We start from the raw sequence: 24,878 nt of genomic DNA, 5'->3' as shown, positions 1-24,878 counted from the left end.
GACTGATCGACCTCTGTGCATCAGTAAGACATAATAGAATGGCTATTCACACTGCCTTGATGAAGAAAGACAAATGTGTTTAGTAGGACATTCAGAAAAACTGATCTTATTCCTAAAGAGAGGTACAGTTTGAAACTCAATACCTAGGTAAGTGACAAATCTGATATTGTCCTCAATAATTAATCTATGACTATATGGACCTGTTGGGGAGACACTGAAAAACATGACTGTGTTTACCGTGAAATTTAAAACTGATTTGTAATGTACTAAATGGTAAACTGAGAGAGAAAAACACATTGACAAAATAAAATAAATGTTTTTCACTAGGTACATTAGGAATAACATCAGAGAGAAAATATTATAATTTGCTTGGCATATTTTATGTCGATTTCGAACGTCTCTAATGATAAGTTTCCAGCTCTTTCCCAGAGAGGCTACTTCCTGAACTAATACTCTTTGTTGTCGTTCATGTTTTCCAAGGCAATATCTCAAGTTCTAATGGGTTTATTCAACACTCAACACAGACGCTGAATTGAAACCTTTCTAATCTTTTCCAATCCAAACTGTATTATAATTTTTGCTATGTTTTTAAAAGCTTACAGATATAAAATCTTGACACGTATATTTTAATAAATATTGATGCTTCCTTAGGAATTTAGGAGGAAAGAGTCAATAAATTGGCTATTACTAAACACTTCGACCTGATATCTGGGCATAATTAGCCTAATGCTATTGCTTAGTTGATTTGTGGCGTTATGTTATCTAGACAGTGTCGGAGAAAAACCCTTCCTTCCTCTCTCTGGAGTACTTTTTTGCAAGTCTTACTGCTCTAGTTAGTTCAATGCTATTTATTTTTACTGTGTTCATTATTTTAGTCCTCAGGAGTAATGTTCAATGTTTAGCAACGATAAATTTTATTTCCCACATGTCGGTCTGGTTACAAAGCTAATACAAATCCCTCTAAATCTTTTGTGCCACCTAGTATGCATTTATTATTTTCTTCATATTTTATCACTCGCCAACCATTTAACTAGTTTACAGTCAGTTTCAAAGTAATCTATGTAAATTAGGAATCGGCAGTATAGTCCAAAGCCTCAAGGCATCTCACCTGGCCCTGTCTGCAGTGGATTGGGTTTTTTCTCTATCCAATCAACCACATGTACACCCCATTTAGAGCTGTGGCACTGGCTTTATTCAACCTCCAACTTCAGAACACACACTCTTTGATCATAATCAATCAGCCAGCAATTAGTTATTTCCACCCATGTAATGTTCTCCCAAGAAGTCACTGTGGGTAAAAAAATAAAATCAGAATAGATGACAGCATATGGCAAAAAAAGCAATATTAAACAAGTGATTTTTCAGAGTTTATTTAAACTTAGGTAAGGATTCTAGAAAGTCTTATCATTTCAAGAGTGAGTGTCATACATAAAGAGTAGAGGTAACAAAGTAATCCTCAGCTCTAATTCATAGAAGGATGGACAAAAGACAACTTACAATAAAATACATTTTTACTCTTTAAGTTGTATTGGACACTTTTTAAATATTGCTCCAACTCAACAAAATCCTTTGTTCATTTAGGCTATATTAAAATTAGCCTAAATTAGGTAGATAAAACTTACAAACAGCATACTGAATTTTTGTAGCAAAGCAACCAGGAAATTCTGGGATTTCTTTTTTCTTTTTGAGACAGAGTCTTGCTGTGCTGCCCAAACTAGAGTACAATGGCGTCAGCCTAGCTCACAGCAACCTCAAACTCCTGGGCTCAAGTGGTCCTCCTGCCTTAGCCTCCCAAGTAGCTGGGGCTACAGGCACATGCTACAACACCTGGCTAATTTTTCTATTTTTTGTAGAGATGGGGTCTGCCTCTTGCTCAGGCTGGTCTCAAACTCCTGACTTCAAGCGATCCTCCCACCTCAGCCTCCCAGAGTGCTAGGATTACAGACATGAGCCACCATGCCCAGCCTATTCTGGGATTTTATTACATTTGACAATCTAATCATTGGTTAATATGTAATTTTTTTAAACTCTACTAGTATTTTATCATGTCTGCAGGTAAAAAAAAAAAAAATGAGGATCATGGTTTCCACTGTGGATTAGTAATGAACTTGTTCCTACTGGGGCTGATTTCCCATGCCTCTTTTCATACTGTAAGCCCCTTTCAAAATTATTTTAACCTTTTGGGCGACTTTAAATGAACAATAGCCCAGCCTTCATTAATAAACACATTGCAATTACCTAACCTGGTTTTCCTACCTCTTTAGGGACAGCTCAGGGGCAGCACCGGGAGGACATGTGCAATATTTCTTCAGGTTCTCCTGCTTTGACACTGGTTATGAGGACACAGGCAAACTCCCTTGGCTAGTTTGCATGTTAAAGGTACTCTTGGCAGGTATCTGGTTGAAGATCTGAAAGGTTCTCTCTTGTGTGAACAAGAGCAAACTCTCTTTAGTGACATGAATTGACAATAAGAAGCATATTCAATAAACTTCAATAACCCTTTGTACCCCCCTTTTTAAGCCAGAAAACCTATATTAGAGAAAGTTTGGGCCTAATGTCACTCTGCCCTACTTCCCCAGTTGCCAGCAGCGTGTAACATTTAAAGTGTCGCTACTTCTTAATTCTAGCAGAGGCAGAAATCTGCCTGGTTTTTTTAATTACTTTTTAAACCCTTCAATTTCTGATTTCACTTGCATATCACTCGCTTATTTTCTATACAGAACAGAACAAAAGTGCTTGAATTATGCATAAAATCTTTTAAAAGGCATTTTTCAAATAAAGCACTTTATATTATTAAGCATTGTAAAATTATTATTGCACATCACTTTTATTATGTAGCTCATTTTAAATGGGCCAGAATATTTTAATCATCAAAAAAAACCCATAGTTTATAGCTTAAAATTGAAAATATATCTGCACATTTTTTCCATAAAATATGCACGTGTGATTTTCAGCTCCATTTAACTAATGTGTTTTGGAAATATGTTACAATAGTAAATGTAACAAATCTCAGTCAAGGAAAAAGTAATATAAAAAGTGTGATTAATAGCAATATATATTTTTTTCACTTTACATAAGTCCCTATTTTGAAATATGAATCATTTTACATGGATAACCTCTGTATTTCCATGCCGTTTATCTAAAATGTATTATAGTATATTACAACTCTGGGTGCAGAATTGCAAATTATATCAAAAAAACCAAGCTGTCAAAACAACATAAATTACCCACAATGCATTTGTAAAAAAAATTGCAACTGCTAAAGAATTAAAGAGTAATCAAAAAAATCAGATGATGTTCACAGCATGGATGCATATAGGTTCAGAAATGAAATATATTTGCAATCATATTATTGGAAATTATTTGTTAATTGAACTAGTGATGTGGAAGTGAAAGTTGTTATATCATTTGGATTGGTGATCTTCATAATCAGCTCCCGGTAAGCTTCTAAAACATGCATAGTCCTGTATGTAAGACAGGCATTGCCCGATTGGGTCACTTTTCTCAGATGTGACTTCACAGGAAAACTGAGCCAGTTTTTAAAATGTGCATTAAAATTTTGAATGAGAGCGTATTTCTGTAAGGCAAAATTAGTTTGTGGTTTCTACTGTAAGAAAGAGAATTACTGTGCACAGTACAGGAAGTCTAATTTTATGGTTTGCATGGTTGGGTAGTAGCTAGAGTTTTCAGATCAACCACACATGTCATGAATAACAATACTTTGAATTTACATAGCTATTTCCTCGGTGGAATTCCAAGAACTAAATAGTCTCATCTGGACTGGAAACATCTCTTTTAGGACCTACAAACTAGGAAATGTCTCCATTTTAAACAGTGGAAAAGAAAAGGCGTACAGAGATCGGACCACACCTGGCACCAAGAAGACTATTAGAAAGTAGTGTCCTGGTAATGGCAGAACTTCCAACAAACCCTTTAGAGAGATTCCAAATGTGAAGCCTTTGCTGACCATGTCCTGGCACATTTTTACAGTGGCCACCACCGTAAGACAGACAAGGCCAAGGATTGGGAGAACCAGACCTACCCATTTTCAGCAAACTTCACTCAGCATCCTCCCCACCTTGCCCACTTCCAACCACCACCACCCCCCCGAGCTGACACTCATGCCACTGACTCTGTCTCAGGACTATCCCTTCTGGGACCTAGTACCCATCCCTCACCTCAGCCCCCAGTGGTTCTGGTCTCCCTAAACTCTGACTTCTACACAAAGGATCTTCTCTGCTTCTTCCTTTGGATTAGCATATCTAACAACAGGACTCTCCTCAACGTTGTGTTCTGTGCCTCAGTTCTCCTTCCTGGCTTCTCTTTCAGCATGGTACTGTTTGTCATCCTTGAACCCGGCCTGTGGCTTAATATTCCCACACATTACTCATAGGATAGGCCTCAGCCAGCCCCTCAGTGGGCTGTATCCTGTGGCCCCAGCTCCCACTTTAGAGCTAGCAGCTCTAGTAGCAGCAGACTCTAGTGTACTTCTATGCAACTCTGATTGCCTAAACGTGGGGCTAAAGAGAACACAGTCACAGACTAAGACCCCAGACAGCCTCACCATTCTGTGGCCCTGGATACACTGCCAGTGACCAGCCAGCACTGCTGCATGGGCCTAATGTTCTTCACAAGGGACAAAGGGAAGAGTGAAGCTGATTAGTGGCTAGACAAAATCTCCCACATGCACATTCCACAAGCCGTGAGATTATATATAGCATAATCCTTCTAGGAGAAGGGACATTGGATAATGATAGTCTTCTTGCTCAAAATCCAGCATTCAAAATACTGCTGTATTGCTCCTGCAATCATCTGTAGCACTACCTACCAAAAAAAACAAAAAAACAAAAATGGCAGCACATGGGACTTTTCTGCTGAGGAACAGACTAGCTTCCCGAGACACTCTGAGTTGTGGTGTCAGTGAGCAGCTTGCAAACAAGGCCATTTGAAGACAGGCAAGATACTGCCTCTTGGGAAAGTAGAGTCTAGGCCTCCAGAAGCCACCCTGACTATTTGACTTGGTCTTAGAAGTATGACCCCCTAAACTCTGGTGTCTCTGTCCGGATCTTTCCTGGCCATTTCCTGATTCAGCTCTATCTTGTTGGTGACTTCTCACCATCATTCCAGTCACTTAGCTCTGCCTGCTCTTCAATGCAGTTACCTGACCAGGCTGACACAACTAGTTCCTCATTCATTAGAACACACCCAAGTGCAAAGTTCTAGTTTCCCCTTCTGCAGCCTATCTCAACTAAGTGTTTGGTTTAAGTGATTTTTCACTCATTACCATCCATTCACAACCCTCACTCCCAACCACTCCAACAACAAAAAAATTTCACTTTATGTCCATTCCCTTATTTATTCTTTCTAACATAACCAATTTTGTTCAGAATGAAAGTGGGCCTAGGTGAAAATATTCATCTTTCTAGACTCCCTTGCAGCTAGCATCTGAGACCCAGTTCTGGCCAATAGACACAGAAGGAAGTCTTTGGAGAGAGCATCCTATTTTTTCAAACAAGAAGACAGACTCAAAGGCAAACAGATTAGGGACATCTTGTTTCAGTATGGAATGTGGATATGGAGCTAAAGATGAAAATTTTGACTTACAATCATTAGGCAACAAACCTGAAGATGAAAGCCCCATGCTAAGCATGGCAGAGTGGAAGGAAAGAAGGAGAAGGGACTTTGATCCACAAAAGGCTACTTCCCCAGCCACAGACTTCCCACCTCTGAGCTTTTTATTATAAGAAAAAAACAGGGGAAAAGAATCCCTTTTCAATAAATGGTGCTGGGAAAACTGGATAGCCACTTGCAGAAGACTAAAGCAGGACCCACACCTTTCACCTCTCACAAAAATCAACTCACGCTGGATAACAGACTTAAACCTAAGGTATGAAACTATTAGAATTCTAGAGGAAAATGTTGGAAACACTCTCCTAGACATTGAACTAGGCGAAGAGTTTATGAAGAAGTCCCCAAAGGCAATCACAGCAGCAACAAAAATAAATAAATGGGACATGATCAAATTAAAAAGCTTCTGCACAGCCAAAGAAACAGTCAGGAAAGTAAACAGACAATCTACAGAATGGGAGAAAATTTTTGCATCCTACGCATCTGATAAGGGGCTGATAACTAGAATATACTTAGAACTCACGAAAATCAGCAAGAAAAAATAAAATAACCCTATTAAAAAGTGGGCAAAGGACTTGAACAGAAACTTTTCTAAAGAAGACAGAAGAATGGCCAATAAACATATGAAAAAATGCTCAACATCTCTAATCATCAGGGAAATGCAAATCAAAACCACAATGAGATATCACTTAATTCCAGTGAGAATGGCTTTTATCAAAAAGTGTTCAAATAACAAATGCTGGCATGGATGCGGAGAGAGAGGAACATTCCTACACTGCTGGTGGGACTGCAAACTAGTTCAACCTCTGTGGAAAGCAATATGGAGATACCTTAAAGCGATACAAGTGAATCTACCATTTGATCCAGCAATCCCATTGCTGGGCATCTACCCAAAAGATCCAATGACACTCTACAAAAAAGACACCTGCACTCGAATGTTTATAGCAGCACAATTCATAATTGCAAAGCTGTGGAAACAGCCCAAGTGCCCATCAATCCAAGAATGGATTAATAAAATGTGGTATATGTATACCATGGAGTACTATTCAGCTCTAAGAAACAACAGTGATATAGCACATCTTATATCTTCCTGGTTAGAGCTGGAACCCATACTACTAAGTGAAGTATCCCAAGAATGGAAAAACAAGCACCACATATACTCACCAGCAAACTGGTATTAACTGAGTAGCACCTAAGTGGTCACATAGATACTGCAGTAATAGGGTATTGGGCAGGTGGGAGGGGGGAGGAGGGTGGGTATATACATACATAATGAGTGAGATGTGCACCATTTGGGGGATGGTCATGCTGGAAACTCAGACTTGTGGGGGGAAGGCGGGAAAGGACATTTATTGAAACCTTAAAATCTGTACCCCCATAATATGCCAAAATAAAAAAAAAATCCCTATTTGGTTAAGCCACTGTAGCCAGATTTTTCTATTTTTCTATTACTTGCAGCCAAATGCATCCCTACCTTATAGATTGCTCACTGTTTTCTCATTTAATTTTGAACAGACTGGGCTGTCATTTTCACATCCTAAAGGTCAAAGCTCAGAGTCTTACTTTCAGACTTCTTGGCTTTTTAATTTTTAACTGGAAGCACCTCCTAATATTTGACCTACAAGATTAAAACCACTTTACCCTTTGGAAAAAGTATAATAATGATGAAATAAGATAATATTTAAGCATGAATACTTCAATCATATACCCTATCTTAAACCAAGAGAACATGGAATAACAAAAAGCAAATAACTTCATCTCAGAAGATCTAGGTTTGAGTTCTCTCTTCATTACTCACTAGGTGTGTAACCATGAGCAAGTCACCTAAGCCTCTCCAAGTCTCAGTTTGCTTATCAATAAAACAGAGCTAATAACAATGTCTACCTCATAGAGTTTCTGTTAACATTAAATGAAAAAGTATATATGTGAATAAAAATAGTCATTATTATTGGCCATAATAATTATCTAAGAGAAGAGTTTTTTCTCCATGTGATTAATATGTGGCATTTTAAGCTAATTTGTTTTCTGAATGTAGTTTTATAATTTTGGTAATAGCCTCTGTCTTAGTCCATTTAGATTGCTGTAACAAATTACTATAGACTGAGTAGCTTATAAACAACAGAGATTTATTTCTCATGGTTCTGGAGGCTAGGGAGTCCTAGATCAAGGCGCTGGAAGATTCAGTGTCTGGTAAGGGCCATCTTCTTGCTGTAACCTCACATGGCAGAAAGGGCCAAGGCAGGTCTCTGGAGTGCCTTTGGTAAAGACACTAATGCCATTCATGAGGGCTCTACCCTTAAGACTAAATTACCTCCCAAAGGCTCCACTTACTACCTTCATATTGGTGATTAGGTTTTTGACATACAAACTTTAAGGGGACACAAGCATTGAGACCATAGTATCCCCCTAACTATTTCCAAGCAAAAGAAGGAAACAGCACTAGAGGTTAATTTTCCTGTGGAGGCTCAATTCTAATTAGAGATGAGTCTTGGGAGGCCTTAAGAAGGATTCATCTGGTCCTGGGTTGGCTCCAGGGATACACTGATGATGCAAACCCACACTAGTGAAGAACAGAAGAGCCCACAACCTAGCCCCACCCTAATCCCCATGTCTGACCTATAAAATCAAACCAAAACCAACTAAAACCAGAAAACTGGAATTTTCTGGTAGGCAGATTTTGAATATTCATTAAAGGGAATTTTTTTCATTTTGTATACTAATAACCTATCTATACTTCTCTGTGCCTTCAATAGAGACCACCCTCTGGATTATATGAGTATGTCCCATTTTCATAGAAAAAGTACAGAAAAAGTAAACATTATTTGTAAAAGCTAGGAATTCATTTGTCTTCCCTTTCCTCCTTTTATTTTTCCACTTAATGAATAATTGGTCATAAATATCCAGGAATTAAGAAGACTTAGGAAGAATTTGAGATCTATATCTTATAAACTTACGGAAGAAATTACCTGAAAGCAAGGACTTGGGGGTTTCTTAATGATGCCGAATAGCAGTGCATGTTTCTAAGCATCCTCCCATAGCGACAAAAGCTCTCCTTAAGTTGTCATTGTCATTTCCATAATGCTTAGATCCTGTGATTTTTAAAGTGCATATACTGTCTCCAATATTCAACACCACACTGATGAGGGCTACAAACATTTCCTTGTAGAGTTTAGGCTTTCGTCCCTTCTGTCAAGATTGGTAAGTGTCACTGTCTTCATTTCTGCCTGCGTTTCATGTGGATCTGGACATTAACTTCTGTACCAATTTCTATGAATACTCATTGCAACCTTGTTGATCATCAAGGCTGACAAGGTTAACCTTGAGAACGTGAAAGTCAGCTGAAAGCAGAGCTGAGAAGTGTGGTCAGGGAAGTGACTGGATGTTTCTGAGCCTGCAAGAGAAGGATGTTTGCAGCCCTTGTTGCATCCCTGAAGCCTGGCTCCACAGCCCACTCTTTCAGTCCCCATCCCTGTGCTCAGGGCTCCCAGGCCAGAGTCAAAGGCCTACCATGCCAACACTGAGTCATGGGGCTATGTGAGAGAAAGCACATCATTTGGAGTTGGACAGAGAGGGTATCTACCAACTTGTACAAATATTTATATTCTCCAAAATGTCATTTCTTCAGCTATAAAAATGTAACAAGCACTGACAACACATGAGCACTCTCTTATGTTTCTGGAATAGAAAATAGAGGTTAAATGATATGACTTCTCTTAGAAGCACTTTGTTATCAATAGCCTTAAAAATGTTGTAGACCATTTGACCAGGTACTTTCACTTTGGGAAATCTATCCTGAAAGGATCATCTGAAATGCATATTCATAAGTGTGTGTTCTGCAGAGAGTGTCTCTCCCAAAACTATCTCTTAACACACTAATCCTGCAGTTTTTCTCTCTGTCTTCCACCTCCAGCTCTCTCTTTCCCTTATCATATAAATCCACTTTCCTCTGTCTGAGGCAAAGATTCTTTTTCCTTAGGAGAGAAAAGAGAAAGCAGACAAATGCAGAATTCTCTTTGGCAGGCAAGAAAGAAATGAGGCACCTACCTACCATACAAATAAAAAAGAAAAGAACTTCTTTTTTTATTGGAGAGAATCTGATCACAGGATATGCTCAGAACATAAGGACGTCCTTTCTGATTGTTCTTTTTTCCTTCTTTTACTCAATAAGTACTTTACTCAATAAGTAATTACTAAATATGTGTACTGTTCTAATTGCTGGGTTATATAGAGCTTACATTTAGTGAGGAAGGTAAATAATAATCAAAACATGGGAATGAAAACATCAGGTTTACATTTTTAAGAAATCACCCTGGCTACAGTGTATAAAATATACTATAGGAGGAAAATGGAGATCAGGTACAAGCTACGGTAGACGTGGTGTAGGAGGGAGATGGTGCTAATTTGGACCATGGTAGAAGCAGCAAAAATGGTGAGAAGTATTTGCATGCAGGATGTATTTTAAATATAGTACCAACAGGATTTGCTGATGAATTGGATGTGAAGGTATGAAGGAAAGCAATGACAAAATGCCAAAGTATTTTTCCTGAGCAGGAAATGGTAGTGTCATTTACTGAGATGGGAAACAATGGAAAAGGAGCATGTTTGGGGGGAAAGCAAGAGTTTTTCTTTGGCCATCTTAAGTTTAGATGGCTAGTCAAGTGTAGTTGTCAAGTGAGCAGCTAGATAAACAAATCTGGAGTACAAAGGAGAGCTTGGGGTGGCATCAGGATATAGATAGTATTTTTTTAAAGATATGACTAAAATCACTTAGGGGGTAAGGCGTAGATAGAAAAGAGAAGATGAGCCCTACATAATTCCAAAATTTACAGGTTCAAGAAAGAAAAGAAAGAAGAAGAGCCAGAAAAGGAGCCTAAGAAGGAAGGCAGGATAGAACTAGAAAAACAAGGTGTCCAGGAGGCCAAGAGCAGCGAGTGGGACTTCTCAGAAGGGAGGGAGGGGTGCACCACCAGCTGAGGAGTGTGATCTCTGCAGCAGGTACATAGGAAAGTCCAACTGGAGTCCGTTTAAGAGACGGTGGGAGGAAGGCAAGAGGGTGGAGGTGGTGATGACACAGCCATTTCGAGAGTTTTACTTTAAGGAGGAGCAGAAGCACAGGGCAGTCGCTGGAAGAGGATGAAGCGGTGTCAGAGACAACATGGAAAGGAGACGCACAGGGTGACAACTCCAGTTTTGCTTCAGGCACTCGAGGTAGGAATCATAGGAAGAGCACCAGGTTTGGAGGGAGAATATGTAGAGCTTGGTTTTGGAACGTTACATTTGAGCTGTAGACACCAAGGAGCTGGAGGTTAGGATCACAGCTCTGAACAAGCTCAGAAATAAATCTAGCTGAGTGTTCTCCGTCTGAATGATTTTTAACCATGCACAAAGGCCCATGGCATGTAATGGTTTGTAATGTTGCTCAGATACAAATTTGAATTACACATGCTATGAGGCAACTGGGCAGGATTGAATTATTTAGCTGGTGAACGAAACCATCTGACTACCCAGGATCCACTCTCAATCCTGTTTGCTCACTGACACCTGAAAAAAAAAAATGGTATATTTCAAAGAAGAGCTTGTTTCCAAAAGAAAGCCAGTCCTTAAAATCAGAGGTGGCACAGAAAGAGAGCTCTAGGGAGGTGGTGATTTTAGGACACAAACTAGAAATTGTTTGAGGGTGAAGGATTATATACTTGCAGTCCTTATAAATTTGGGGACTCACAAAGATTTTGAGACACATCTTATGAATGTCAAGGGTCTCCATTCCTGCTCTTCAGGTCCAGATATCTCTGCCTGACTTACTAGGTTCTCCACATTCAGTCCCTCCATGAGCCTCTGTGCCATCATCAGGCGCCTTTCCTGCCCCCACCCCCCCACCACCACTACCACAGTGCTCATGCCTGTCTCCGCAACATTGCTCATGGTCCTACTTACCCTCTGGCCAGACGCAACCTCTTGTGTGAGACAACAACCCAGACCATCTCCCTGTACCAAAGGATTCTGCCATTGGAGTTCAATGCTGGTAGCCTCCCATGTCAGTGGATGAGCTACCTAGAGCAAGCACCCCGCTGCTGCTCACTATAGGGAAGACTGTCTCAACATGCAAAGAAAGCACTTTTCACACCCACAGGCTCCTTTCTCTGGCAGAGCACCCTAACTGATGATATGGTGAAAGTCTAACATGCACTGGCTCAAATTTCTCCATTAGGCAGAGTTAATGTGTTCATGTCAGTGCTCACCTCTGGGCTTGAAGCTGGCCACAGCCCTCTATGCACCCTGCTGGGTATTTCAGGGATGTCTTCCCTACCCTGGCCAGCGTCTCCATCACCACAGTTTGCATTGATTCAACAGTCGCTTTATGCCAGGCTCTGTTCTAAGCATTTTAATACTCATGATAACTCTATGAGTTGTGTACAATTACAACCCCCATTTGATAGGTAGGAAGAGAAGAAAAATAACTTACCCAGGATCACATAGCAGATAAGCTAGTAAATGGCAAAGCTGGGATTCTAACCAAGATGCTCCCCAAGTGGGCCACATAGCCTGGATATTGGGGAGAAGGAGTCAAGGTTTGAGTGGTTCATTTGGGGTATGGTTCAAGCCACTTTCACTAACTGAGCTTTAAGAGTAATACGGCTACTTGTTAATTCTTGGCTGATTCCTGAGTCTACTTTTCAATTGGTTCGAAGTTCAATACAGAAAGGGCTATAAATTACTCACCCCCTGAAAAGGCCTACACTAGCCTGATCCAGTTTTACTGAAGTAGGATAAAGGATTAGAAATTAGAAATCCCTTTCTTCCAATGTACTTCTAGCTTCAAACATACATCGACACCTGAGTGGGAACCACCTTGGGAACACAGCACAATTAGGGAGTGCTCACGCCCCCCCCCCACATCTAAGCACTAGGCTTCCTTCCTTAGTCCTTGGACCATCACGATACCATCCTGTCCCTCATTCTTCTTGGTCCTCCAGCAGCCTTACCCTCAGCTGAGTTTTCTCAAGCAGCCTCCTGACCAGCAACACTAAAGGAAGAAAAGGAGTCCCTTGTTTATTGATTAACCAGGGTCTCTGAGGGACAGAGATCTGTCTAGTCACACATCCTACTCCTCATTTGAAGCAGTGAGTACACTCCTCTTGTTCCATGAGCACACATTAGCCTACTTTGATCTCTCACCTTGTGTTATTATATAGCATTACAGTCTAAAGCAAAATTTTCCAACAATTACTTATTGAGCACCCACTGTGTACCTGGAATACCATAGTGAATAAGACACAAATGTGGCTTCTGTGTGGCCATCCTCACTTTAGAATTCATTCAGCCTTGCGTTAAACAACTGTGAGGTGTAAGAATCTATATTGTCCTCTGCTAAGTCCCAGAAGAACCGAGTGACACTCATGCTTAGACCTGCAGAGGGACCTCAACATGCAAGAATAGTAAGGACCTTACAATTCTCCAAAAGATAATGATTTAGAATGGGGGTTAGAGCCTAAATTCTGTGGGTAGATTTCTTGGGGCCTATAAATCTAATACTGTTGGTGAACTTGTCTGTGTGTGTGCACATGTGTGCATTTTTCTCTGGAAAGGGTCTATAGCCTCATCAGAATCTTAAAGACCTCCATGAATCAAAAAAACGGTTAAGAAACCACTTTTTCAAAGCAGCTTCCAAAGAAATGAACTCCAAATATAGAATCTGGTAGTGATTTGATCACACCCTGAATCCTTGCACTCTGGCCGTATCACTTGGAGACATCAGGTCAACTGGATGTCACAAGCACTACGGGGACCAAACCTACAAAGCGTTCTCTCATCGGTCCTCTTGCACAGTGGCTGCTGAAGGCATTCCCCACTCGCTTCCTCTCCCTCAAAACATTTCTTCCTACCCTTCCATGTAGGGAAAAAAAGAACTAGCTAAGGCCTCCAAACTGAAAGCATAAAAATCTGTGATTAGAATCTCTCCAATTCAAAAAGAAGTAATTGCCCCTTTACTTTTTATTGTAATTTATTGAATTAAAAATTCAAAACTTTATTATGAGGCTCTGGGCCAGTAACACAAAAACAGCAAAGTGGGAATGAAATCCTATCAGTCTCTCAATTTGGAGAGTCCTTTTCAAATATCCTGGATATCTGTGTGACCATATAAAGATTTATGATAGAATGATAAATTCAGGATGGCTACAACTAGTCATTCTTTTGTTAAAATAAAGTGCTGGTATTCGTGTCTTGATAAACTAAAAAATAACTCTCCCACCTTCTCCCATTTCCTTCTGTATTTTCTCCCCCTTCTCTAAATGTAGATATCCATCTTGCTACAATTCTGTTGCTTCCTTAAATTGTATTTTAAAAATTGGCAAACATACATGTCTCCAAAGGGGAGATTGATGTGCTACAATTTGCCCACAGTTTCACACACCAAGGCTCAGCCTGGAGTTTCCTTTTATACTCTTAAAGAACTGAAATATCAACTTTCTAAATGAAAGCTTCTATAAGTATAGCTTGAAATTTATACACAATGACACCCTAAACAACTCACCAGGGAAAATGTTGCAATCTACAGCTGTTACAAACTGCCTGTAATTCAAAACTTTCCCAAAGCTGTTTTTTAGCAGGACCTACTTCTCCTAATACAATCATTTTTGCCAATCTTTCTTTTAAGGTTTCGATTTTGCAAAATTGATTTTGAGTAAACTGTGGCAGGGTGGCAGAGAATGTGGTGCCCCTTTCTGTGGAGATCTAACGTAAGCTAGTTCAAGATATGGGGGAGCGAGGAGCATGTATTTTACAACTGGCAGCAAACTTCCTCTTCAGGAGAAAATTGTCTTTTCTTTGATGGCCTCTTTGGTTACAAAAGGAAAAGCATGCAATAGCATGATCCAGAAAGGACAAGACAATGAGAGAGCTGAATTGTTCTTTTGTTGTTGTTGCTGTTGTTGTTGTTGTTTAATGAAAGAAATTGTGAGGTGCCAGGAAGGCGAGGGTTGGGAGGGTCACAGATTAAGTAGACAGAGATGAAAGAAGGAAAAAGAAAACTGGCGGTTGGCAGGAGCTAGTTGAGGGAAGCTGTGTCCTTTAGGCTCTGTCAGACAAGCAGCACTGCTGCATGGGCTTACTAGAGGACTACACCTCATACAACTGTAGGAGCTGTTGAGCAACTCTATGGAAGGCTGTTGCCTCCTTGTCTGTTATAGATCTAAAGTCTCTGGAGAGCCTGTCAGCACCTGTAGCTGGTAAGAAAAGTTAGACATGAAAAAGGCAGGACAAGGACAATCTGGAACCCACAAGGACCAACTGCAGCCCTCACTACCTTCAGCCTCAACATACAGGTGTTCAGCAGAAAGAGCTGGCACACTTCACCGTGCAGCCAGACACACACCTGGCTTAGGGTTTGGAGAAGCTAAAAGGAAGGGATGCAGTAGAAGCATGAGAGGCCATGGGCTTGGCTGCCGCCTTGTGCCAACATGATGAGCAACAGATCAGTGACAACATGCATGAACTGCAAGAGGACTGGTACCCCACACTGAACTTCCACACATAGTGGCTCATTATGGTTAATAGTGAAAGAAATCACTCCCATTTCACATGACTTTCCTGGATCCATGGGTCCCACCTGTATGAAAAATGGCACCATGTATTTGTCCCTGACTTGGCATATATGCCACATCCTAGAAGACTTTATCTCAACCCTGCAAGGTGTTGCTACCCGGCTGGCACAGAAACTATATCTTTGAAAGCTATTCCTGCATTCTATCAGGCAGCTACTTCAAGGTGATGGGGAACATGGTGAGATCAGTGAATTCCATAAGGATGAGTCCATTGCCACACTTCAATTGCTATTAGATTACTTCCTTGGTCAGAAGCAATTTTGTAAGAGTGCCTTGATGTGAATCATACTTTGTAAGTCCACAGATGGTGGTTTTGGCAAAAGCATTGAGGGAAAGGAAAACAAATCCATATCTAGAGTGAATGTCTCTTCCAGTGAGAACAAAGTGCTGCTCTTCCAAGATGGATGTATTCCAGTGCAATCAACCTGCCGGGTGGGGGGGCTATCTCATCCTCCTGCGGAGCGGTGCCATGCCAGGGGCTCAGAGCTGATCTCTGCTGTTGGCAGATGGGGCACTCAGCAGTGACTGTAGTCAGATCGGGCTTTATGAGTGGACATTCATGTTGCTAGGTTCATATATAACCTCCACCCTCTGCCACCATGGCCACTTTGTTCATGAGTCTGTTGAGCATGGATCAGGTAGCTGGGGAAAGAGCCTCATGGATGGCCACAGAGCAGGGTATCTTATGCATCTGGTTATTAGGATCCTCCTCTATTGAGGTTGCTCTTTGATGAGCAGTCTTATGGGACAAACATCTTCATTCTCTGTGCCCATTCAGAAAAATCTATCCACACTCCTCCTGTCACCAGTTTTCCAGTTATGTTCTTTCTTGGGGGGATGCAAACATTCAGCCCACAACACTGACCACCTAGTCGAACCATTAGACACTGTCTCTATCAATATAAGCCATACCTCACCCATCTCCTCTTCCAGGAAAAATAAAAAACTATGTGTGCTCCTTGAAGTGCTATCCAGTGATAATATCTCCCTTCACTACTGTACTTCAGAGCCACCCCAGAGCGGAACAGTAGTGCTGAGCTAGCCACTTCTGAAATATGCCAGCATACCATACAAATCTCTAAACCAGGCCTGATTTTTTTTCTTTCTCAGTCAGTGTTAGTCATAGGGAACCCCTTCACGAGACCACAGTTGTTCCTGGGTATCCATAGGGGGATTGGTTCCAGGATCCCCTCAGCTACCATTATCCATGGATGTTCAATCCCCTGATAAAAAATGGCATAGTATTTGCATATAACCTTTGCATATCCTCCAATGTGCTTGAAATCATCTCTAGGTTACATAAGATAACTCTAGCTTACATAGATAAGTCTCCACACAGATCCTAATCTGCAGACACTTCCAAGCACCATTGGATCAGCTAGGTCACATGGAAGAGCACTTTGCACAGAAAACTGGACCTATTGCAGAGCCTTCCTTTCTTCAGGGTGATATTTTGGCCTCTGTCAGTTGAATGTATACTTGATATACAATCATTCGTATTTTCTCCCCACTAATTTACAACTTAATTAAAGAAAAGAGGTTATGTTTTGTGAGCTCCTCAAATACCCACATAGGATGTGGGGACTCTGGCTATTTTTATTTAATTATTCAAGGAAATGGTAGCTGCATAGGCTAGAGCTCTTCAGGATACCCAGCGACTGACATGTGTAAGACATAGATCCTGAAAATGAAGAGAAGGACCAAACAGCAATGACTAAAAGATTCCTCTGACACCAAAACAATTTGTTGCAAAGTGAAAAATTCAGCCCATCAGCTCTGGTTTTTTCCACTGCACTAAGCATCCAGTTTGACTGATGGACCATTCATTTTGGTCCCACAGCCTATAAATAACAATCCTAAGCTCCCATGCAAAGGAGGGCCTTCAGTGAAATGGAGAATCATTTTAACTATGTGAACATTATCATTTCAAACTCTTTGCCTCTTATCATATTTATTTTGTATTCTTTCAGGCCAAACTGAACAAAAATGCTAATTTAACCCAGTTTAAAAAGCAAAGAGGACAGTGATTTCACTCGAAATGGGGTCGTTTTTATTCTTGTCATCTCTGCCTTGGACATAGACATTTAATATTTAAATGTTATTCCCTGGGAGATCTGGACTTTCAGCATTTTGTGGCTCTGACAGGATTCAAATTTCAAATTCTACCTTGTGTGAAAATATCATTTCAAAGTGTGTGCCCCAGGAGAATAATAATAAACCTGAGTCTTGGCATTTTTTAAAATGAACTTTTTTCAGAGGTCTCTTAAAATGTAGTTTATTCTCTCTCCTTCCTAGTCACCAGGAGTTAAGCAATGATGCCTTTCATTTTCTTCCAGTTAAGTTCAGTCTGAATCTGTTACCAAATTATTTGCTGTAAGCAGAATGAGTAATTGCTAAGTGAAGTAAGATTATTGTATCTGCATTTAATACATTAATTATAATACCTTATAACGTGATAACCTTGCCCTTTTATTCTAATTGAAAATGTTACACTAATTGTCTCTAATTACAATTTGGCTATTAAAAACATGTCTATTGTTTTTCTTTGTTATTAGTGTAATCCTGAAAACACCTGCCCCCTCGATGTACTAAATAGTAGGGGCTGCAGTGATTAATAGTAGCAAATCCTATGAAATCACTTCTTATCCTCAAGAAGTCTGAACAAATTGAGTCATTAAAACATCTTAGCTTGAATGCTACATTGCTCTGGCATGTTTCATAAGGTTGTATAAATTCTATCACTCTGCATCCCATAATTCACACAGTGTGAGAAATGCTATGTTCTAGACTTAACCACATAGCATCCATTACTGACAGTGGCCTGGCAAAGCTTAATGGGCATGTCTTTTGTAAAAATATTTACAAAATTTCAGAAATAAAGTTTCTCAGATTTTCTGTTAAGGTGATTTTCTTTTTTGATTTCTTCCAGATTTTTTCCATAGTTTCTATTATAACAGTATTCAAATGACTTTCTGAAAGAAAACTGACTTTAAGAAAATACATGCTGAAAGTTCTATATTTTGACATATGCCAGAATGACCAGCTAATTTCTACTTTCACTGGAGTTAGCTCTTTTGCTGTAGATGATATAACTAAAAAGGTAATTAACAGAAAGGTAGAAAAATTATGAAAAGCATTATTATGCCGCTATCTACCTTTTTTTTTTTTTTTTTTTTTTTTTTGAGACAGAGTCTCGCTTTGTTGCCCAGGCTAGAGTGAGTGCCGTGGTATTAGCCTAGCTCACAGCAACCTCAAACTCCTGGGCTCAAGCGATCCTGCTGCCTCAGCCTCCCCAAGTAGCTGGGACTACAGGTATGCGCCACCATGCCCGGCTAATTTTTTCTATGTATATTAGTTGGCCAATTAATTTCTTTCTATTTATAGTAGAGATGGGGTCTCGCTCTTGCTCAGGCTAGTTTCGAACTCATAACTTTGAGCAATCCACCTGCCTCGGCCTCCCAGAGTGCTAGGATTACAGGCGTGAGCCACCACGCCTGGCCTCTATCTACTTTTTTATTAATATTTTCTAAGTTTGTTCTAATGTGTTTTTATGAATTAAGATATTCTGTCTTGATTGAATCCATTAACAGGTTAGAGAAATTTGAATTTTACATCAGAAAGGCAGAATCAGCAAGCATTTTTAAGTTTCATACCACTGTATTGACTTATGTGGCAAGGATACTCCCAAAAGTTGAAGATAAGGCTAAACATGAATTACAAAAAATAAAAAATTTCAGTAACTAAAGTAAATTGTCAAAAAAGGTAACCATCCTAAGCAATAATCTGAAAATAAATGGCTAACAATTTTCAGTACAGCTAAATTTCAATTATAACTTCAGAAGCTTACATTTCTATTTGCAGCATGGTTGACTGTATGGTAAAAGAATATGCTTGTGGAAGGGTAAGCATGATGCCTAGAAAAACAAATGCAAAAGACTTAGTGCCCAGGCCCCTTGGCACATACGTCCTTAGAATAGAATCCTTAGAATCCTACCACATCTGGGTTGCAATTTGGCTGCCCAGGTAAATTCTTGACAGAAGCAACTATTAAACTACAAAGATAACATTCTGGTCCCCTTGGCTTTCATTTATTCAACAGACACTAGTTGAGCAACTTCCATGCACCAAATATCCTGACAAACACTAGACAATGCAGCACTGAACTATGCCCTGCGGAGCTGGAAGTCTAGCCAAAGAGTAGACAACAAACAAATTAATGTACAAATAAATGACTGTTATAAATTTTTATTAAGTGTTATGAAGGAAAGATAAGAAACAATAACTAGAAAGACTTAATTTGGGTTAGAAGGTCAGGAAAGCCCTCTCTGTGGAAAAGATGTTTACGCTGACATTTGAAGCATTTGGCAGCCAAGTGAAAGGTTGGGGAGGAGGGTTGGGGAGAAACACCACAGCAGAGGGACCATTCTATGTGTGTCTTTACAGGTGAGATAAGTTTCTTGTAGGCATTCTATAGTTGAATCATTTTTAATGTCTTTTCAGTGCAAACTTTAACCCATTTGCATTCAAAGTTAGTATTGCTATGTGAGAGCTTATTCCTGTCATTTTATTAATTGATTTCTAGTTGCTTTGTATATCCTTTGTTCCTTTCTTTCTTTCTTTTTTTTTTTTTTTTTGAAACAGAGTCTCACTTTGTGAGACTCTGTAGAGTGAGTAGAGTGAGTGCCGTGTGAGACTCTGTAGACTTTGTAGAGTGAGTGCCGTGGCATCAGCCTAGCTCATAGCAACCTCAAACTCCTGGGGCTCAAGCAATCCTGCTGCCTCAGCCTCCCGAGTAGCTGGGACCACAGGCATGCGCCACCATGCCCGGCTAACTTTTTCTATATATATTAGTTGGCCAATTAATTTCTTTCTATTTATAGTAGAGACGGGGTCTCACTCTTGCTCAGGCTGGTTTCGAACTCCTGACCTCTAGCAATCTGCCCACCTCAGCCTCCCAGAGTGTTAGGATTACAGGCGTGAGCCTCAGCCTCCCAGAGTGCTAGGATTACAGGCGTGAGCTACCATGCCCGGCTCTTTCTTTTTCTCTTATTGTTTATCATTGTGGTTTTGTGGTTTTGTGTAGTGGTAACATTTGAGTCCTTTCTCTTTCTTATTTGTGTGTTTGCTCTACCAGGGGGGTTTACATTTTTATGTTTTCATGATGGTTGATGTCATCCTTTTGCTTCCAGGTATAGGACTCTCTTAAGCACTTCTTGTAGGGCCAGTCTAGTGGTGATGAGTTCCCTCGGATTTTGTTTGTCTGAAGAAGACTTTATTTCTCCATTATGTATGAAGAATAACTTTGCTGGGTATAGTATCCTTGGCTGGCAGGTTTTTTTCTTTCAGTACTTTGAATATATGGTCCCATTCTCTCCTGGCCTATAAGGTTTCTGCTAAGAAATCCACTGTTAGTCTGATGGTGGTTACTTTATATGAGACTAGATGCTTTTCTCTTACTGTTTTAAAATTCTCTTTGTCTTTGACTTTTGTCAATGGAGATCTTTTTGGATTCTATCTGTTTGCATGTCTCTGAGCTTCCTGTATCTGGATTTCTAAATCTCTTGATAGAGTTGGAAAGTTCTCAGCTATTATTTCATTAAATAGGTTTTCTATCCCTTTTGTTTTCTCTTCACCTTCTGGGAGACTGAAAATTTAAATATTTGGTCACTTTATCGTGTCCCAGATGTCATGTAGGCTTTGTTCATATTCTTTTTCATTCCTTTATTTTTATCTGACTGGTTAATTTCAAAAGACCTGTCTGCAATTTCCGAAATTCTTCCCTCTGTTTGATCTAGTCTATTGTTGAAGGTTTTGAAAGTATTTCATATTTCATTTAATGAATTCTTCCTTTCCAGAATTTCTGTTTGGTTCTCTTTTATATGTATCTGTTTGGTAAATTTCTTATTCAATCCTGAATTGTTTTTCTGATTTCTTTGTATTGTTTTTTCTGAATTATCTTATATCTCACTTTAATATCATTATTTTGAATTCTTTTTCTGGAATTTTATAAATATTTTATTGGAATCTGTTACTGGGTAATTATGTTTCTTTGGAGATGTTCTTATGTTGGTATCTGCATATCTGGTTAATAGTCACTTCTTCTAATTTTTGAATTGCTTTCATAAGGAGGACTTTTTCCTGAAAACATATTAATGGTATTGGTTGGATATGGCACTTTAGCTTTGATTCTGGGTATGTGTGGTAGTGTAGTCTCTGTATGGTTTCTTTGACCATAAACAGTAAATGGTGTCTGTGATTTCCTCAGTGGTTTACAGTGTGTTTGTTAGTGAAGGAAGTGGTGAAATTTTGCTAGGGACAGGAATGCCAGGTGGGCCTGTTCTTGGACCCCATGGTGGCAGCAGCAGGCCAAGCATGCCTGTCCTTGGACCCCAGGGACACCTGTATGTTGGCACCTGTATTAGTGGCTCCAGACTGACCAATTCTTGGGCCTCCAGGCAGCTTGCTAATGTGCCTCCAGGCAGCTGTGGGCCAGGCTGGTGACCAGGTTCTTAGGCCCCTGGGCAGCATTTATGATATGGGTGATGATGGTAGCATTGGCCGGATAACCTTCTGGCTCCCAAACAATCCATGCCGATATTGGTGGTGGCTGTGATAGGCTGGATGTGCCAGTCCCCAGGCCCACAGGAGGCATATGTGGGTGGGTGCCAGCTGTAATGGTAGTGGCAGGTTGGATGGGTCCAACCTCCGACCTGAAGGAGGTGTGCTCCAGTGGTGTTAGATGGGGCTGGGCAGTCCCCAGTCCTCCAGACAGTATGTTTGGGCATTGGGGCTTGCAGAGCCAGGTCAGGCAGACCTGTCCTCAGGCCCTCCAGTTGTGCATGCAGGCACCGGCTGTGGTAGGCAGAGGCAAGGTAATCCCCAGGCCCCTGGTGGCATGCTTAGTTGAGAGCAGCTGCACTGCAGCCCTGTTACTGGGAAGGACAGGGTTGTTTTCAGTGGCAGCAGCCATATGCAGGCAGCTGGTGAGGATGTGCTTTGTTTGCACTTAGGCTCCTGTGGTAGCAGCTGTGTGCTGGGGAGTTTGTTCTTAGGGCAGGTGAAAATGCATGATGACTTCACTGTTGGGGGCAAAATAGTTGTTGCCAATGGCTTATACTTCAGCCCTGGTGGCAGCAGTAGCTACAGCAGTAGCTACAGGCAGGAAGTGTCAATGAGGCTCTAGGACTGTGAAAATGCAGGGGACCTTGGGGCCCCAGGCAAGTTGCAGTCTAGTGGGGGCTGGGCTGTCAATATGGCTTCTTGCTGTAGCTGCTTAGGGCACAAGGGTCTGTGTGGGACCCAGCATGAGCTCCCTTCTCTGGACCATGCCTTTGCATGGTCTCCAGGCAGCTCCCTAAGTTAGTCTCAGGGCTTGCAAGGATCTAGGGTCTCCCCTGTGGCTAGCATTGCAGGAGTCTGTAGCGGGAATATGAACCAATGGGAGTGTCTCACTTACTCTTTCCCCATACTGGGGAGCCTTTCAGGATCCCAGCCAATCCCAGCTGAGCAGGCTGACTCACTTCCCTGTCCTCCCTGCCTTAGGTGTTTCCTGTCACTTTTCTGTTCCAGTGTTGTTTCTTGGATGATCTATTTGAAGTGTGATTATCTACTGGCTATTTTGGTTCTTCTTCATGGAGGAGGCCAGTACCAGACGCCTCTGATCAGCCATCTTGAGGCCCCTCCAGTGGTGGTTTTTAATCTAGTTTAAGAATTACTCTCTCAGTCAATGTCATCCAAATCTCTTTCCCAGCTTTTTTCTCCTCCTTCCCACTAATTCTACACCCTGGGGAAAGGGGCAGGATTGCAAACCAGCCACTGCCCCACTAACTCTGCAAGTGGGTTCTAAGCCTGCAGAAAACCCCTGCATCCTTGCCATGTCATGTGCTGGGAGCCACACATACCCTCCATCTCTCTCAGCTCCACCACTCCCATCTGTTCTCTCCCACCAGCTGTTGTGTGGCACATCTGTCAGCCCCCAGTCTTTGTGGGGGCTCCTGCCAAAAAGGCATAGCCACACAATCTTGGATGAGCCTTGAAACCCCACTGGACAATCTCCTAAGACCTCTTGGGCTGGAGAAGGTTGCAGAGAGAACAGGTCAAGTACCCTCTGTGGAAGGAGAAAGGGAAAAGGACCAGGCACCTAATGTGACACTCCATGAATTCTGCCCTTTCTAAGGAGCCCCTTCTGCTCTCCCAGCTGGCTTTATATTTCCCCTCCAGAAGGAGAAAGATGAACCAATTCTTCCAGGAGCAAACTCATTTTGGCTCACACATGACAAGCTGTCACCGGACCTGGACTAGGGCAACGCATGGGTGGATGGTCACAAGGAAAGGAAAGCAGAACTTGGGGTTTGATGTTCCAAGTTATTTCCACACATAAATATTTTATACATGATACCTCTTACAACTTGATCTTTGAAGGTCAGGTACATGACTTCTTTCTTGTTCCCTAAAATGTCCAGTCTACTGAAAGCCTAGTGAATACTTTTGGAAGACCAAATGTGTGATCTACAAACCAGTACTTTGTAAAGTTCCTCATTGTCCTTCCTCCAATTTCCTCTGCCTTTTTGGTCCAAAGGTCCTTACAGTGGAGTCTACTGATGCCTTTTCCCCACAGGTCAGAAGTAATATAATCTGGGGGTTAAGATTCACAGGTGCTCGATTCAGAACAACTGAAATACAAGCCTGACTCTTCAGGAACCCTCAATCAATCAAGACTGAAAAGAAGCCAAGAATGTCTAAAGAATCAGGGTTGGGCCTTATTTCTTATTTTATTAGAAAACTGTGTCTATCTTCAGTTCAATCTACAGGAGGATCTTTAAAACTTATACACTTATTTAATGTTGTTTTCACATTCTAAGTAACAAGAAATAAAATACTCGTGCATATACTCTCTCTCTCCACACACACACGTACCCTACAGGTCTTATCCATAGAGGAGGTATTCTCCAGCTGTATTAATAATGAAATAGTGTATATGAAAAGTTTTGCAATCTGTAATAGGCTTTGAAAGCATAAGTTGATGTTAGTATAGAACAATAATTTTTATTACATCTCTTGAACTGGTGCACTCATGGAGTGCGGGACCCTTCCTTACTTTGCAACAATACAGCATAGCAGACATGACTATGGCCATTAATGTCACAAAGACAGAGGTTTAAACCTAGTTCTGTCACTACTGGGACTCTGAGCAAAGTTCTTAACCTCCCTGAGACTCAGTTACCCCGTCTATAAAAATAGAAATAACAATACTTATCTCAGAGGAGTGTTGAAACACTTAATGTATATTTAAAGCACTTAATGAATGTGCAATATTATGAATCATAAAAAGAGCTCAATAAAGAGTCCATTATTACTTTTCACTGCTTTATTTTTTTACTTTTGTCAAGTGATGTCACACTTTACTTTTCTTGGACCCTTAATCTGTAATCAAGGAAAACAGACATTCCTAAACAAGCAAGCACTCTCCTTTGGGAGCATTCTTCACACAAGTGCTGTAGAAGGACATTTCATTAACAAACATAATAAAAACACTGGCCTGCGGAAACATTAAGCGTCATCCCTTATCATAGAGAGCTAAGCCAGAAGCATAGGGGATTTTAACAGGCCAACCCCTAAGGGATCTCTAGCACCATAATCAACGTTTGC

The 24,878-nt window shown here is 40.7% G+C and overlaps 1 long non-coding RNA gene across 1 annotated transcript in view; it reads right to left on the bottom strand.

The window, feature by feature from the left end:
- Nucleotides 1-2,125: 2,125 nt before the first annotated feature.
- LOC142873396 (uncharacterized) overlaps nt 2,126-24,878 on the bottom strand; it is a 33,807-nt gene continuing 11,054 nt past the window's right edge. The window contains exon 4 of the long non-coding RNA XR_012921455.1: nt 2,126-2,422. This is a non-coding gene — a long non-coding RNA (uncharacterized LOC142873396). The remainder of the gene's footprint in view (nt 2,423-24,878) is intronic.

The sequence above is a fragment of the Microcebus murinus genome, chromosome 10, assembly GCF_040939455.1.
Source record: "Microcebus murinus isolate Inina chromosome 10, M.murinus_Inina_mat1.0, whole genome shotgun sequence".
Taxonomy (NCBI): Eukaryota; Metazoa; Chordata; class Mammalia; order Primates; family Cheirogaleidae; genus Microcebus; species Microcebus murinus.
This window is presented reverse-complemented; position numbering and strand designations above follow the sequence as displayed.